Consider the following 14,489-nt stretch of genomic DNA (forward strand, 5'->3'; position numbering starts at 1 on the left):
TTTTAACTTAAACTATCACGGCATCGGTGTTATGAGCATAGAGTACGTGGGGGTTAGACAGTTGGAGAGACTAGAACTTAAAAGTGCTTCTCTCAATGTAAACAAACAAGCGTACCCAGCCCCCACCCCTTGCCAAAAAAATGAGAGATAAAAGGACCAAATTCCCGGGCGTCTCTGGGAATTCTCTGGTGGAGATGCATGCCGACCCGGGTTGCCCTTGTGAAGGATGGGAAATGGATGATGGGTCACAGTTAAGGAATGCAAAATAAAGATCTCATGACTTTCAATATAAAAATACATATGGTGTAAGATTACTGCACAGTTCCCCATCATCAGAAAGAATGCAAATATTCCCTGCATGGCAGGAACAAGGGAAACAGAATCTGAGTAGACAGAAAATTGGGATCAACAGGAAAGTTCTGGCCAAACTACTTAGCAGAGAATATAATGATCTTCAAGTAAGTTCCCTAAAAGGGGCATTACCTAAGGAAAAATAATCAAAACTCAAGGAGCATAGATGAGTTTTTAGGGAGGACAATGATGGATGCGAGGAAATGGCAGGAGAAAACTATAGACGGCCAGGATAATGGGTCCAGTGACCCTTTTACCTCCTCGAACTTTTCTTCTGTCCTGTGTAAATAGAGAAGAGGCCCGATGTCACGCAAAGTAAAAAAGAGGAAAAAATTGATATTTCATGTGCAGCCACATGTGGGCTGAAGTATAACTCGTAAAGAAAAAAAATCAGTCCTCTTGTTCACATCTCTGTGTAAGAGGGCTTGATTTACATTTATAGCTTTAGCACGAGAAAACATCTGAGCACACAGGAAAACAGCGGGGAGTTCTGGGGTCCCAGAAGAACCAGATATTACTGGTCACTCCATGCTCCTATGGATAGGAGCAATAAACTGTCCTTGAGAATGAAGTAGATACATACTTTTTGCCCCTGATCTGATTACTACTCTCAGACTTTTCCTCAAAATAAAACATGATGTCTGTATTATTTTCCAAGTCAATCAAAAGTAACTAATGGTAGCACTCTGAATTAAATTGTTAAATATTGCTACTGGCATGTGGGCATACTTTTTTTTTACAAAAGGGTCTAATAGAGATAGAAATGATCATTTGAACTGTCATAAATCCATAAAGCTCTTAAAAAATGAAATAAAATAAAAGCAGCCCATATCAAGGCTGTTGTTGTTGAAAATCCAGAACTGTAGAAACATTTCATCTTCCTCTAGATGGAGGCTGGGAGCCTCCATGTGCATCTTTGTTTTACGTGCCCAACCCCACCCCACCCCCGACCCTTTTTGCTACTTTCACCTTCTCCCACAACACAAGGCTATCTGTGGCTGGCAGGGCTGGGGACGCAGCACTCTGCACCTTCCTCAATCGCAGAAGCGGTCACTGGATTCTGGTTGGGCGGATTTTGTACCATATTCTTCTAGCCAAAGAGAGTAGTCCAAGGTGTGGACATATGACCTATGCTGAGCCAATCGGAATCCTTCCTTGGAATGTCTTGAGTGGAAAGTGAGAGGATATAGTCTCAAGACCGGCCTTTTCAAGGCTAGGTTTTATAAGTGTGCTGGCCTTCAAGCCTTATTGCCTTCTTAAAGTAATTTAAGCTAGATGCTTATCACGTGCAATTGAAAGTCTTCCAACTAATACGGGGGCTTTGGCAGAATGAGAAAGGAGCCTTACTTTCTTTTCCTGACTCCATAAGAATACTTATAGCAGGCACAGAAGCACCAGGCCAGAAACATCATGGTGAGCTAACATGGACTCCAGGGACATTCAGGCCTTTTGGGAAGAACAAGCATTCATGGACTGCTAATAATTAATGAATTTCAAGTGATCAGTGTTCTATAAGTAAAAGTAGCCAATAACCAGAGGCCTAATGTCTGGGGAAAAGGCAAGAAAGTTTCCATAAGGATCTGACAGTCTGAGACCTGAAGATGGGGAGTTGTTAGTCTCATCTTCCTGGGTCAAACTTTCCTTTGTCATGGTAACCCTGCATAGCATGGTGGCTGCTTCCATTTTAAAATGTCTTTTTCTCACTAACTGAGCTAATGCTAGCCTGTTTATATGATTATATTAGTGGAATATAATTACTTTTTCTGTACTTTTCATACTTCCTGTGGCCTCATCAAAATGCATAAGAGAAACTTTTGGTCTTAGTAAAATGAAGTGCTAGGTAGAAAAGTGAGAAAAATAGCCCTCAAAGAAAAAACACAGCAATTCTAATTCTTCTCTCATGAGTTATCTTTGGAGTCCTGAATATCTATTAAAATGTCTGACATACCTGTAGATTTCTGCTCAATCATAAATCATGAAAATATAGAAGAATTGGGTATGCTTTGGTACAAAGAATTTGCACTTTCATTTAAAATGAACTCTATAAAGGTGTATCAAAATGAATCTTTGCTGTATGCAAATTAGCACTGGGTCAATTCTAGTGTGGCATCCTTTGCTTTGTTGAAATCTATCCAACTGTGATGGATCCACTGTCCATTGGTTTGTAGCAGGTAATTTACATTTGTCAACTTTCATTTGTATGTAGATAAGATAACTGACATTGAAAACCCATCTTCTTATCTTTCTCAATGGAAGAGTTAATCTGATTTACCATTTTCATGATGTATGATCTGCATTCCTCTTCAGTATCTTCAATTCCGGGTAGTTTTTGAGTGATTTGTTGTGTTCCTGCTTTTACATCTTATCTCATGAAAGAACATATACACTCTGTTATTTTAGATCTTAGGGCTTCTAGCCCTCCTCAGCCTTTCTCTACCATGCCCCAAAGTATCTCATCCAATAATTAATATTGATAATTATTTAACAAATCTGTATTGAGCCAGACATTGTTCTAGGTCTGAGAATTTAGAAAATACATGTTCATTTCAATTAATGTGATTGTAATTTATCTCATTTAATATTTCATAAGAATTGGCATCTAGAAAGAAATGAAGGAAGAAAAACAGGAAAGAAGCAAGGGAAGAAGGGGCCTGTCTCTTTATGAATGCTACAGTTTTGCACATGGTATACATGCCTTATTATTATTATTTTTTTGCCAAAGACCCGGAGCTCTTAAATCATGTGATATTATTTTGTAGCAAAATAGTTGAAGGCAGGATGTGAGAAAGAAACCAATGCAATTTACTTATAATTAACTAAGACTAAGTTTAAAAATGAAAAAAAAAATGGCTTACTCTCAGTGGTGCTGCTGTTGAAGTGCCATCTAAAAGCTTATATAATTAGTGGAAGCATGTTAATTGAATTATGGCAATTAAGTCAGCCTTGAGACAAGAGGGTCCCTCCTGATTGACGAGATAGTGGTAATTCTGCAACCCATTTCCCCTGGTAGGAAGTTTCGGGACTGTGTCTCATCCTGCCCCTTAGTATTTTAGCTATGATGAAGTAGCCAAATCTTGATTTCTCTGGTGTTAATTATCCACTTTGCGGGTTTTCTGGGCCCTTGGATTTTTCTCTTCCTTTCTACAGGGTTACCAGGTTGACAGCATCAGTGGTAGGCTAGAGCCATGAAGAGGCTATGCAATTTACATCTGTTGTTTTTACTACCAAGTATCTTCATCAGTAAAAGATAAGGAGTGGGAGGAATGAAAATATTTGGGGGGGCCGATGTGGAAAAAATGATTATCTTCCCAACCTTTCTTTAATAGCATCTTTTTTTTTTTTTTTTTTTTTTTTTTTTTTTTTTCTGGACGGAGTCTCGCTCTGTTGCCCAGGCTGGAGTGCAGTAGTATGATCTTGGCTCACTGCAACCTCCACCTCCTGGGTTCAAGTGATCCTGCCACGTCAGCCTACTAAGAAGCTGGGATGACAAGCACATGCCACCAAGCCCATTAATTTTTGTATTTTTAGTAGAGATGAGGTTTCACCGTATTGGCCAGGCTGGTCTCAAACTCCTGATCTCAACTGATCTGCCCTTCTCGGCCTCCCAAAGTGCTGGGATTGCAGGCATGTGCCAGCATGCCCGGCTCTTTAATAACGTCATTGTTGATTGAAGTGTTGAGAAAAGACTGCAGCCAGAGTTCACATGAGTTTGGGGACAATTTGGGGACTATAATTGCTCATGTTAACCCCTTTTTATAGAGCCTGCAGAGTGAGCTAGCAGCATGTATATCAGATCCTGTCCCCAACCTGATATTAATAAATGAAGTAGCCTTGGGAAATTTCCTTCCTCTCTCCAGTACTAATTTACTCTATAAAACAAGAATTCTGCAGTTCCTTTAAACTACAAAATTCTATACTTTATGGTCTATTCGCAAGCTCAGGTTCATGTTTTCTAGGGTTTTGAATATGGATTATTAGCATCATATGTCCTGGGGTGACAAAGCTGCGTGGGCAGTGTGTATGCCAGCCAGACATACCGATGGGAAGTGGAGCAGATGCCACTGAGGACTGTCGAAGGGTCGGTGTTGTGGATACCTCCAGAAAAAGAAAGCCAAAGAAACGCCAACAGGGAGGAAGGGGTGGGAGGACCACACTGAAATGTCTGAAGACAGTGATCCTGGGGAAGTTCTGTGAGCTGGACCAGCTACATAACATGCAGGGCTCAATGCAAAATTAAAACATGGGGTCTCTTGTTCAAAAATCAAAAATTTCAAAGTGACAACAGCGGAGCATTCAACTAAATGCAGGACCCTTCTAAGTGCCAGGTCACATGCCCGTGAAGCGAGCCCTGTCTGTGGGCATGGTTGGTAGGGATTAATCCTGTTTCCAGGGGTTGGAGTCACAGTAACCTCCCCTCCCTGGTCCCCTGAATCTGCAAGGCTCACTTCAAGTCTGCTTTTCATTCAGTGCTATGCTTCTTTCTTGCTTGCTTTTTTTTTTTTTTTTTTTTTTTTTAACAGTGCTGCTAGCTGTATAAATATTTTACAGTTCCCCTATGAAAAGTTTCCAAGGGGCCCATGTTGAGGGAAAAAATCTTTGAAAGGATTTTTTCCATAGCAATTAAAACCTTTCAAAGCACCGAGAGCTCCCCAGTCCCACTTTAGTGCAACAAACCTCTATTTTTTTGCCCAGTTTGGATGGCTCTGGGTCTGAAAATAAGCCAACCTCTTTGTTTGGTTGACTTTGTGGGTTGCCGATAGACATTTGGAATTTAAATTCATTAGATACATGGCAGAGCTGTGGATGGAACCGGGATGGATTTAGAAATGCTGTGATCAGAAACTCTAACCCCTATTTCCTGTATCTCATTTACTGGGGTAAAATGTCTATAAATCAACCTAAAGCTCATTTTAGCTCCCCAGATGAAGTCAAATGTACACTCTGACTTATGCATATACCATTTTTAGTTAACGCACCAATAAAAATAATTGTGCAAGCCTAAATTTGGAAGTGTTCCCAGCGTTTATGACAAAACTTAATAAAGCCAGGCACATTGAATGTAATATGGGAATTTTATTGAAATGAAATTAGTCCATCATGTAAGCTCCACGTTTTCCTCAGATTTCTTGGACTTCATATGAGAGCTCTCTTGGGGACCCTAATAGGGTCTTGCAAAAATTCAAGTCCAGTATGTAGAGACACAGGGCTGACACGCAGACTCTGCAGCTGGTAGGATGGTGCACTGAGTTTCTATGCAGCAAACCACACACACTTCTCCAAGCATACCCCTACTGTTTTCACCCCAGCTCTAAGCAGCAGATATATTGTTGTGGTTTTACTCAACACAGGAGACTCCTGGAGAGATGGGGGTGGGGGTTCATTTGTAATTCTAGTAACAGTGGTATGTGCCAGAAACCTATTATGTAATTTCCCTGGGGAAACAGCATGGTGGGGGCCATTGTGGATGTTCATATAGTTTGGTTGCTGAACTGTATTTAGGCCTGAAAGCCAGGGGGCTGTGAGATGCTTTTTTGGCTGCTCAAAGTAGGAAGCAATATTCATTTCTTGGAAATGTAGGGTTGAGGGTGGTGGTGCAGGGATGAGAAGATGTGAATAAAGAAATCGAAGTTCTGATATAGATTATATTTCATTTACAGTGGTCCTCAGACTTTAATGAGTACATAAACACTTCCTGGGGTGCTTGTTTAAAAAAACTGTTCCTAGGCCCTACCTCAAGAGATTTTAATTTATGACACCCAGAACTACACCTAAGAACTTGCATTTTAAATAATACCCCAGATGATTTTGACAGAGGTAGTCTAAGAAGGATCTCAGTTTAAAATACTTCTTTTTTTTTTTTTTTTTTTTTTTTTTGTATTTCCCTTTTATTGCATAAATTACCACAAAATCCCTGACCTGGGAATCAAAAATTTAATATAAACTCAGTTTAACACTATTAATATAAAGCTAAATCACAGAGTAATACTGGAATGTACCCAAATTAATAAGTAGGCAAATGGCCAAGTATTACATTCCCTATTTCCAAAAACGAGGCATTAAGCATTCATGTCATAAGTGTATAACATATCTAGTATGCCCATGAGTTAGAGTTTGATCCATTTCCCAGAGGCTGTATCTCCGTAAAATTGCTCTTCATATCTGTTAAATGGACGAACTGAAACATCCTTATGATTTTAAGCAGTTGGTGTCTTACTATAAGGAAGGGGCAGCAAATGCAGATCCAAAGGACAAACACATCTTAACTATAACGCCCACTGGTTTCCACTGAAAATGGCAAATCTTCCCAGGGCCCTCCTCATAGTGGCCCCTACGGATCCACAGAGGTTGTGAACCTCGGGATGCTGTGGCCCAACATAAGCGCTGCTGGAAGCTCCGCACCGAGTACGGATGAAATGGCGGCACCTCACCAAGACCTTGTTTTCACGACCTTGTTCCCCGTGCTCAAGGACCGAAAGGAAAGATGGGAAATCAGTTTAAAATACTTCTATCTGGTTAGTCATCAACAACAGCAAAGAAACGTCAGTATCTTTAATAAATGTTTGTTTTTGAGGTGTTACCATGTGCTGAGCATAGGGGAAGGTCTTCCAGCCCAACTACTTCACCGCATTTGAAACGTCATCTTGGTAGGTGTCTAGCTTATTTTTTAAAATCTCAGGGGACCGATACAGTCACGATGAATACGTTCTGAGAAATGCATCATTAGGCAATTTCATTATCGTGTGAACATCATATAGTGTGCTTACACAAACCCAGATGGTGTAGCCTGCTATACACCTAGGCTCTGTGGGATAGCCTGTTGCTCCTAGGCAGCAAACCTGTACAGCATGTTACCGTACTGAATACTGTAAGCAATTGTAACACAATGGTATTTGTGTACCTAAGCATCTCTAGACACAGAAAAGGTACAGTAAAAAATACAGTATAAAAGATTTAAGGCCAAGTGCAGTGGCTCACGCCTGTAATCCCAGCACTCTGGGAGGCTAAGACAGGAAGATCAATGAGGTCAGGAGTTCGAGACCAGCCTGGCCAACATGGTGAAACCCTGTCTCTACTAAAGAAACAAAAAAATTAGCCAGGCATGGTGACACACACCTGTAATCCCAGGTACTTGGGAGGCTGAGACAGGTGAATCGCTTGAACCCAAAAGGCGGAGGTTGCAGTGAGCTGAGATCATGCCATGGCACTCCAGCCTGGGCAACAGGGCGAGACTCTGTCTCAAAAAAGAAAAAAAATTTTTTTTAAATAGTGTACCTGTATAGGGCTCTTCTCATGAATGGAGCTTGCAGGACTGGAAGTTGCCCTGGGTGACTCAGTGAGTGAGGGGTGAGTGAATGTGAAGGCACTATACACTACTATAGGCTTTATAAAGACTGTGCACTTGGCCACACTACATTTATATTAAAATATTTTCTTTCTTCAATAATAAATTAATCTTAGCTTACTTGTAACTTTTTTTACCCTGTAAACTTTATTTTTTAACTTGTTAACTGTTTAGTAATAATGCAGCTTAAAACACACATTGTACAGCTGTAAAAAATTTTTTTCTTTATATTATTATTCTGTAAGCTTTTTTCTGTTTTAGTTTTTTTCTTTTATTTGTAAATTTTTTTGTTAAAAACTAGGACACAAACACACACATTAGCCTGGGCTTACACAGGGTCAGGATCATCACTATTACTCTCTTTCACCTCCGCCTTTTGTCTCACTGGAAGGTCTTCAGGGTCAGTAACACACATGGAGCTGTCACCTCCTATGTTAACAATGCCTTCTTCTGGAATACCTCCTGAAGGACCTGGCTTTTACAGTTAACTTTTTAAAAATACATAGAAGGAGGTATACTCTAAAATAACAATAAAAAGTATAGTAAATATTAGTTGATAGGAATTTCTCAGCTCTGTTATAATCTATGGGACCATTATGGTATATGTGGCTTGACATTGACCCGAAAGTTGTTATGTGGTGCATGACTGTACTTCATAGCTTTGTTTAATAGCCTGTTCCAGTGCTTACTCACCATTGCTGTTTAGACTTTTTTTCTTAGGTTTACACAAATTTCTTCTTGCTAAAATTCAAGCCCATTTCTCCCTGGTTCTTCTTCAGAAGGAATGGAGACTAGTCAGATGGTGTCTTAATAATAATCCTCTATGTATTTAAAGGAGGTTAGAGTTATCTCCCCTATTAACCCACAGGCAGACAGATTTGCTCATGGCTCAATGGCCAATTTCCATCTGTAAGGCTTCAAACCATGTGGTCCAAAGATGGCTGAATTAGGCCTGTCTAATTCAGGTGGGTGTCTCCTTTGATTACCTTCCCCAAAGCTATCTTGGTGGGACTTGAGGGATTTAAGGAGCTATTTTTGGACACCGACATCACCATTTCCACAGTCCATATGGAAAGAGTGATTATCTTTTTGGCTTTCCCTTAAATGCAGTTCTTTCTGCTTCCCTTCATCTTCCCTAAGCTTCATGTCTCTAATTAACAGATTATGAAACTTCTAGATCTCTTGGGCTAGAACAGAAAATGAATTGGAAAATTTAAAGGGAAATTGGACAATGCCTTTTCCTCTTGGTGACAGCATTAGACAGCCTCTGAGGTGGCCTCCTGCTATTCACACTTTGTGCAATCATCTGTCTTTGAGTGTGGGCAGGACCTGTGACTTGTTTCTAGTTGATAGAATATAGTAAAGGTGATGGGATGTCATTCATGTGATTATGTTACATTGTAACATAGTATATGGTATAAGTCATGTGTTGTGTGTTATGCTTCATATACAAGACTTTGTCTTGCTAGTGAAATTACCCCAGAGACTCTCCTTGCTGGCTTGATGAAGTAAGTGGTCATGATGAGAAAGTCCATGTGGCAAGCAACCATGGTGGCCTCTAGGAGCTAAGGGCAGTTTCTAATCAATAGCCAGCAAGAAAGTGGGGCCCTCAGTTCAGCTGCAAGGAAGTAAATTCTATTAAGAAACTGAGTGAGCTTGGAAGCAGGTTCTTCCCCAATCAGGCCTGCCTATGAGAATGCAGACTTGCTGACAACCTGCTTGCAGTCTTGTGGGATCCTGAGCTAAAGACCCAACTGAAGTGCATTCTGACTCCTGCCCCAAAGAAACTGTGAGATAATAAATATGTGGTGTTGTTTTAAGCTGTTAAATGTGTGGTGATTTATTAGTCAGCAAGAGGAATTAATAGAATGGCCATTTGATATGGCTTATCTGGCAGTGTGTGGGGAAGTGTACAAGGATTTTTTGAGAGAAGGCTTCTAAAGAAACATATAACCTAAGTGTCAGGCTCAATAAAGGATCTCATATTTATATACTTGTAAATATTTTGGACCATGCTTAAGATATTCTATAACGTTTAAATAAAAGCTATTTTCCCTTTAAAATGAATAATAAATGTAACAACAAAATTGTCATTTACTGAGCACATTCTGTATGCTTTGGAGTGCTTTGTAGATACTAATTCATTTAATCCTCTTAACTGGCCTGTAGGTAGGCACTGTTATGAACTCCGTTTTACAGATGAGGAAGCTGAAACACCAAGAAATGAGGCCATCTACTTATGGTCACAAACTATTATACAAATTTGCCAAAACAAACAAACAAAAAAAAAGACAGAACGTGAGAAAGGCTTTTGGGCTTTTGGTATCCAGTTATGTCCAATTACGTTTCCCTGTATCTTCTTTTTTTTTTTTTTGAGACAGAGTCTCGCTCTGTCCCCAGGCTGGAGTGCAGTAGTGCAATCTTGGCTGCAACCTCTGCCTCTCAGGTTCAAGTAATTCTCCTGCCTCAGCCTCCCGAGTAGCTAGGACTACAGGCGCATGGCACCACGCCCAGCTAATTTTTGTATTTTTAGTAGAGATGAGGTTTCACCATGTTGGCCATGGTGGTCTCAATCTCTTGACCTCGTAATCTGCCCGCCTTGGCCTCCCAAAGTGCTGGGATTACAGACACGAGCCACCACACTCGGCCCATATCTTTATTTTCAGAGTTATGTCTAGAGATTAGCAAAATGGGACGTGGCATGTGCCTCACTAGACTTCCGAGAGGGCCTATATAAATTCATCAGCTATTTTCACTAATAATTATAGTAAGTGCTGAGTAGACATAAGTGAATGCTTTGGTAAATCTATAAAGCTGGAAATGGAGACGTTCAAACCCTTGAACCAAGTAGAATTTCTACAAGAACACTCATTTTGGACAAGTTATTTGCATGTTGTTTCTATTTGTCTCTATTTTAGTTGCTTTATTCACTATATTTTTCATTTTGTTAATATTATTTTTAAAATGTGGGAAAAAAAGACTGAGCCTGACATGGTCAATGGATGGACCATTTTGGCTGTCTTAGGTCATGCTGTTTTATGCATCCTGGAATGATATTAAATTACCTTTGGAAAAATAGCTGTACCATGTCCCAAGCTGGTAGTAAGCCTATGATTTACTTTTTTTCTAGAGGCCTTAGATGTAATCAAGCATTCCCAAATTCTACTTGGAGCTTTTTTATTTCCTTTGGCCTTAAGAACCCCATTCAGATTCTGCCAACATGTTTTTAGTGAATGCTAGGAGGTAATTACCAGTGTCTTCACTTTACAGATCAAAAAATCCTGAGACTCAGAAAAGAAAAACTCTCTGTGGTTAAACAATTAGAAATAACTAATGAGGGATCTGAAATCAAACTGTCCTGTTTCACACTTAAGGCCCTGTTGACTACATAACAAACTGAGTGCTATGTATTCCCTCCAAAAAGGTTCTTAACAAATGACCATGAGCTAGACCATGCGTGCTTCCCCTGACTCCTCATTGTGGAGTATGCAGAAAAATTAAGTAGAAGTTATTTAAATATGCCTGATACTGTGCCCCCAAATGGTGCGTTTTTTAAGCTCACTGGGAAGACTCCAGCTGCCCCAAGTATGTCCTCCATTGCCATCCATGCCACTGAAGACTTATTCCTTTGAAATTGGAGGCTTTGTGCTCCTCATAAGTTTCATTACAAATCCAGCAGATGGAGAGAGCACAGAGCATGATTGGAAAGCAGTTCAGAGCCACCCAGGGGTTCTTTGAAAGTCTCCCGCATATATTTTTCCAGTTAGAGATGGCAGTGCCAGTTAAAGAGGTGTGATTTGAGGGAAGGAGGTGGGGTAGTTTGTACTGTGGCTCTCCTGGAGTGGGCAGGGCTGAGCCCTGAAGTGGAGGCACCCTTCCTGGTACGTTTGTAACCAGATATCACCCCACTTAGAGAAGTAACTGAACTTTTAGCCTCCTCTGAACAACATTTTTTAAAGCTCCTAAATAAAATGTAAAAGCCCCCTACCCCACCCCTACTTTTGCTTTGTCCCTGGGTCTAGTTTAATTATGTATCCCATGCCCTGAGCACTCCCCTCTGGGAAGTGTCTTCACAGTCTGCATCTCTTATGTCTGGGGCATTGAAGAAATTCTTCCTTCTCCCCCAGAGTCGATCTAGAGTAACCCACTGCAGCTGAGCCCTGCTCATGCCCCACATTCCAGATCACATCTTCTGGAAGCCCTACAGACAATGAGAAGAAAGCAGGAGTTGACTCATGGGGAATTTGTGAGGGTAGTAGGGAGGCCAGTTGCAGCAGCAGGAGAAGAATGAACCTTCATTTTGAATCTCTCACACCCAAAGAGAATAACCCAATTTGAACACTGCTAACTTGTTCCTTAGCTAGTAGGTCTTCTGGTGCTATCTGAAACCATCTCATTTTGCTTTATTCATTTGTTCAATAACGTTTCCTTACTGTATGCCAAGCACTACTCTAGGTATTGGGGATACAACAGTCACCTGAATCCCTTTACTCAAAGCATAAATTGTTCAATGGGAGAGTGGGACACATGGATGAGTGATTGCGATCTAGAACAATACATTATGTGGGAACACACAGGACAATCTAAGACCATACATGAGTACTTTATTGCTGCATAACAGATTACCCCCAAACTTGGTAGCTTAAAACAATAAATATCTGTTGTCTCATACAGATTCTAAAGGTCAAGAGTCAGGGAGTAGCTTAGCTGGGTGGTTCTGGCTCAAAGTCAATCATGATATTGTTGTCACGGTGTCAGCCAGGGCTGCAGTCATCTGAAGGCTTGGCTGGGGCTGAAGGATCTGCTTCCAAAAAAGCTCACTCACATGGCTGTTGGCCTCTGTTCTTTACCACATAGGCCTCTCTTTGGGCTGCTCACAACACTCCCTGCTCTAGCCTCCCCACCAAAACAAGCAATCTGAGAGAGAGGCAGCAACAGACACCACAGTGTTTTTTTTCCCTCGTCTCAGAAGCCACTTCCCATCAATTCTGTTGTATTCTATTGGTAACAGACCAGCCTTGATACACTGTAGGAGGGAATTACACAGGGCATAAATACCAGGATAGGGATTTATTGGGGACTGTCATGGAGACGGTCATCCTCATCCAGTCTAGGTGCATGAGAGAAGGACCCCAACAGAAACCAAGGCCACAGGAGGAAAAGAGTTCAAGCCCTCATATCATTCCATGGCCCATGAAGATTTGCAGCAGCTCTCAATTCACTAACAAGGGGTGGTTTCTCTCCTGCCATAATCTCTTTCCTTCTTTGGATGCTTAGGATGGCCAGGTGCCCTTATATTGGACTCATCCAGTCTCAGGACCTATCATTTTCTGAGCCAGGAGGAAAGTGGGATGAGAATATACTAAATTCCTTGGCCACTCTGAGCCACACCCCCCTGCATGAGGAGCTTTATCTGAAATCTACTAAGACCTCTGCAATAGATCAACTGGCAGATTATGGGTCATAAATGTATCGGATTTGTATCATTATTGTTGGTGCAATGTGGAGACTAATTCAATGTCAGTAAAAGTACCAGGATGACCAACCAAAATTGCTAATATCCAGTAATGTGTGTCCACAGAAACTTCTTTTTGTCTTAATTTACCAGTAACTTTGTGGGAAGTCTTTGAAGGTTGGGGATTCTTAGAAGATTTCTAAATGAGATAACATCTTAACATTTTGCTCATTTTGCAACTATGTCAAAATGGAAACACATTTATAAGAATTTGATTTTTTACCTCCCACTAACTGAGATTTTAAAAGCATCAAGTGTGGGGTTTGGTAAAATTGACATATTTCTTCCAAGGGAAAAGATACTGACCTTTGCAAGGTGTCAAAGATAACAGAACTCTGACAATAGACTAATCTCAGAGACTGATTATCTTTAACAGTTATATTCCCTGTATCAATAGAAATGAGAAGGAAATGAATGAGTCTGAATTTTAAATGCATCATTTTCTGTGTGCATTTGTGGTCTGGGTCTGTGGTCCCTGAGCCAAGCACTGCAGACCCCAGAGCACAGGAGAGGCCTCATGTTTAGGAAAGTGGGAACTGTTTCATGTCAAAAATAGTGGCAGAAGGAGGATGATGCTCCCAGGAGAGCAGGAAAGCATCTATAGGAAGACTCAAGTGTTCTTTCTCTCTGCTCATAACCTTCAACCTCTTTGTTTTCTCTGAATCACTCTCGACTTTCTTCCACCACAATCCAAGGCAAGGCTGATTTTAAAGTACTTTTTCATTTCTCTTTTATTTTTAGGAGATTACCAGAGGTAAAGGTAATCATGCTCTGAAGAACTGTGACTCTTCCCAAATCTCCTAACCTCTTCTACCTTATTCATACTAGTTTACTCTGCCCTTTGCATTAATATTAGGCCCTTTCCAATAAATGATTCAAAATGTAAGACAATTGATACACAGTATAACAGAGCCCAACAATAGGACTCAGATAACTGAAATATTGGCTACAGTGGGTCAAACTAAGAAAATATGGAGCCATGAAGTAAAATGCAAACATTGCAAACATATAACAATATCCAGAATCTGCTTGGTCATTTGGAAAATGAATTTTTTTTTGAAAAGTTTTTTTTTTTTTTTTTTTTTTGGAAAATAGTAGGTATCAAGAAAGAAACTCAGAGAAGGGTAGGATTGTCTCATGTTACTTATTTTGTTTTGATGCATGGCTGAATTTTAAATGTTAAAATGACTTGACATGGTTACAGACTTTGGAAACCTGCCCCCTGCCCCCCATATCCCCTAGAGCACATAAAATACATTCCTGTAAAAGATACAATGTATG

The 14,489-nt window shown here is 40.4% G+C and overlaps 1 pseudogene; it reads right to left on the minus strand.

Annotated features, from left to right (window-relative positions):
• Positions 1 to 6,439: 6,439 nt before the first annotated feature.
• LOC108526420 (cytochrome c oxidase subunit 7C, mitochondrial-like) lies at positions 6,440 to 6,835 on the minus strand (annotated as a pseudogene).
• Between the last annotated feature and the right edge of the window lie 7,654 nt (positions 6,836 to 14,489).

This window comes from Rhinopithecus bieti, unplaced genomic scaffold (genome assembly GCF_001698545.2).
Source record: "Rhinopithecus bieti isolate Rb0 unplaced genomic scaffold, ASM169854v2 scaffold_3067, whole genome shotgun sequence".
Classification (NCBI taxonomy): Eukaryota; Metazoa; Chordata; class Mammalia; order Primates; family Cercopithecidae; genus Rhinopithecus; species Rhinopithecus bieti.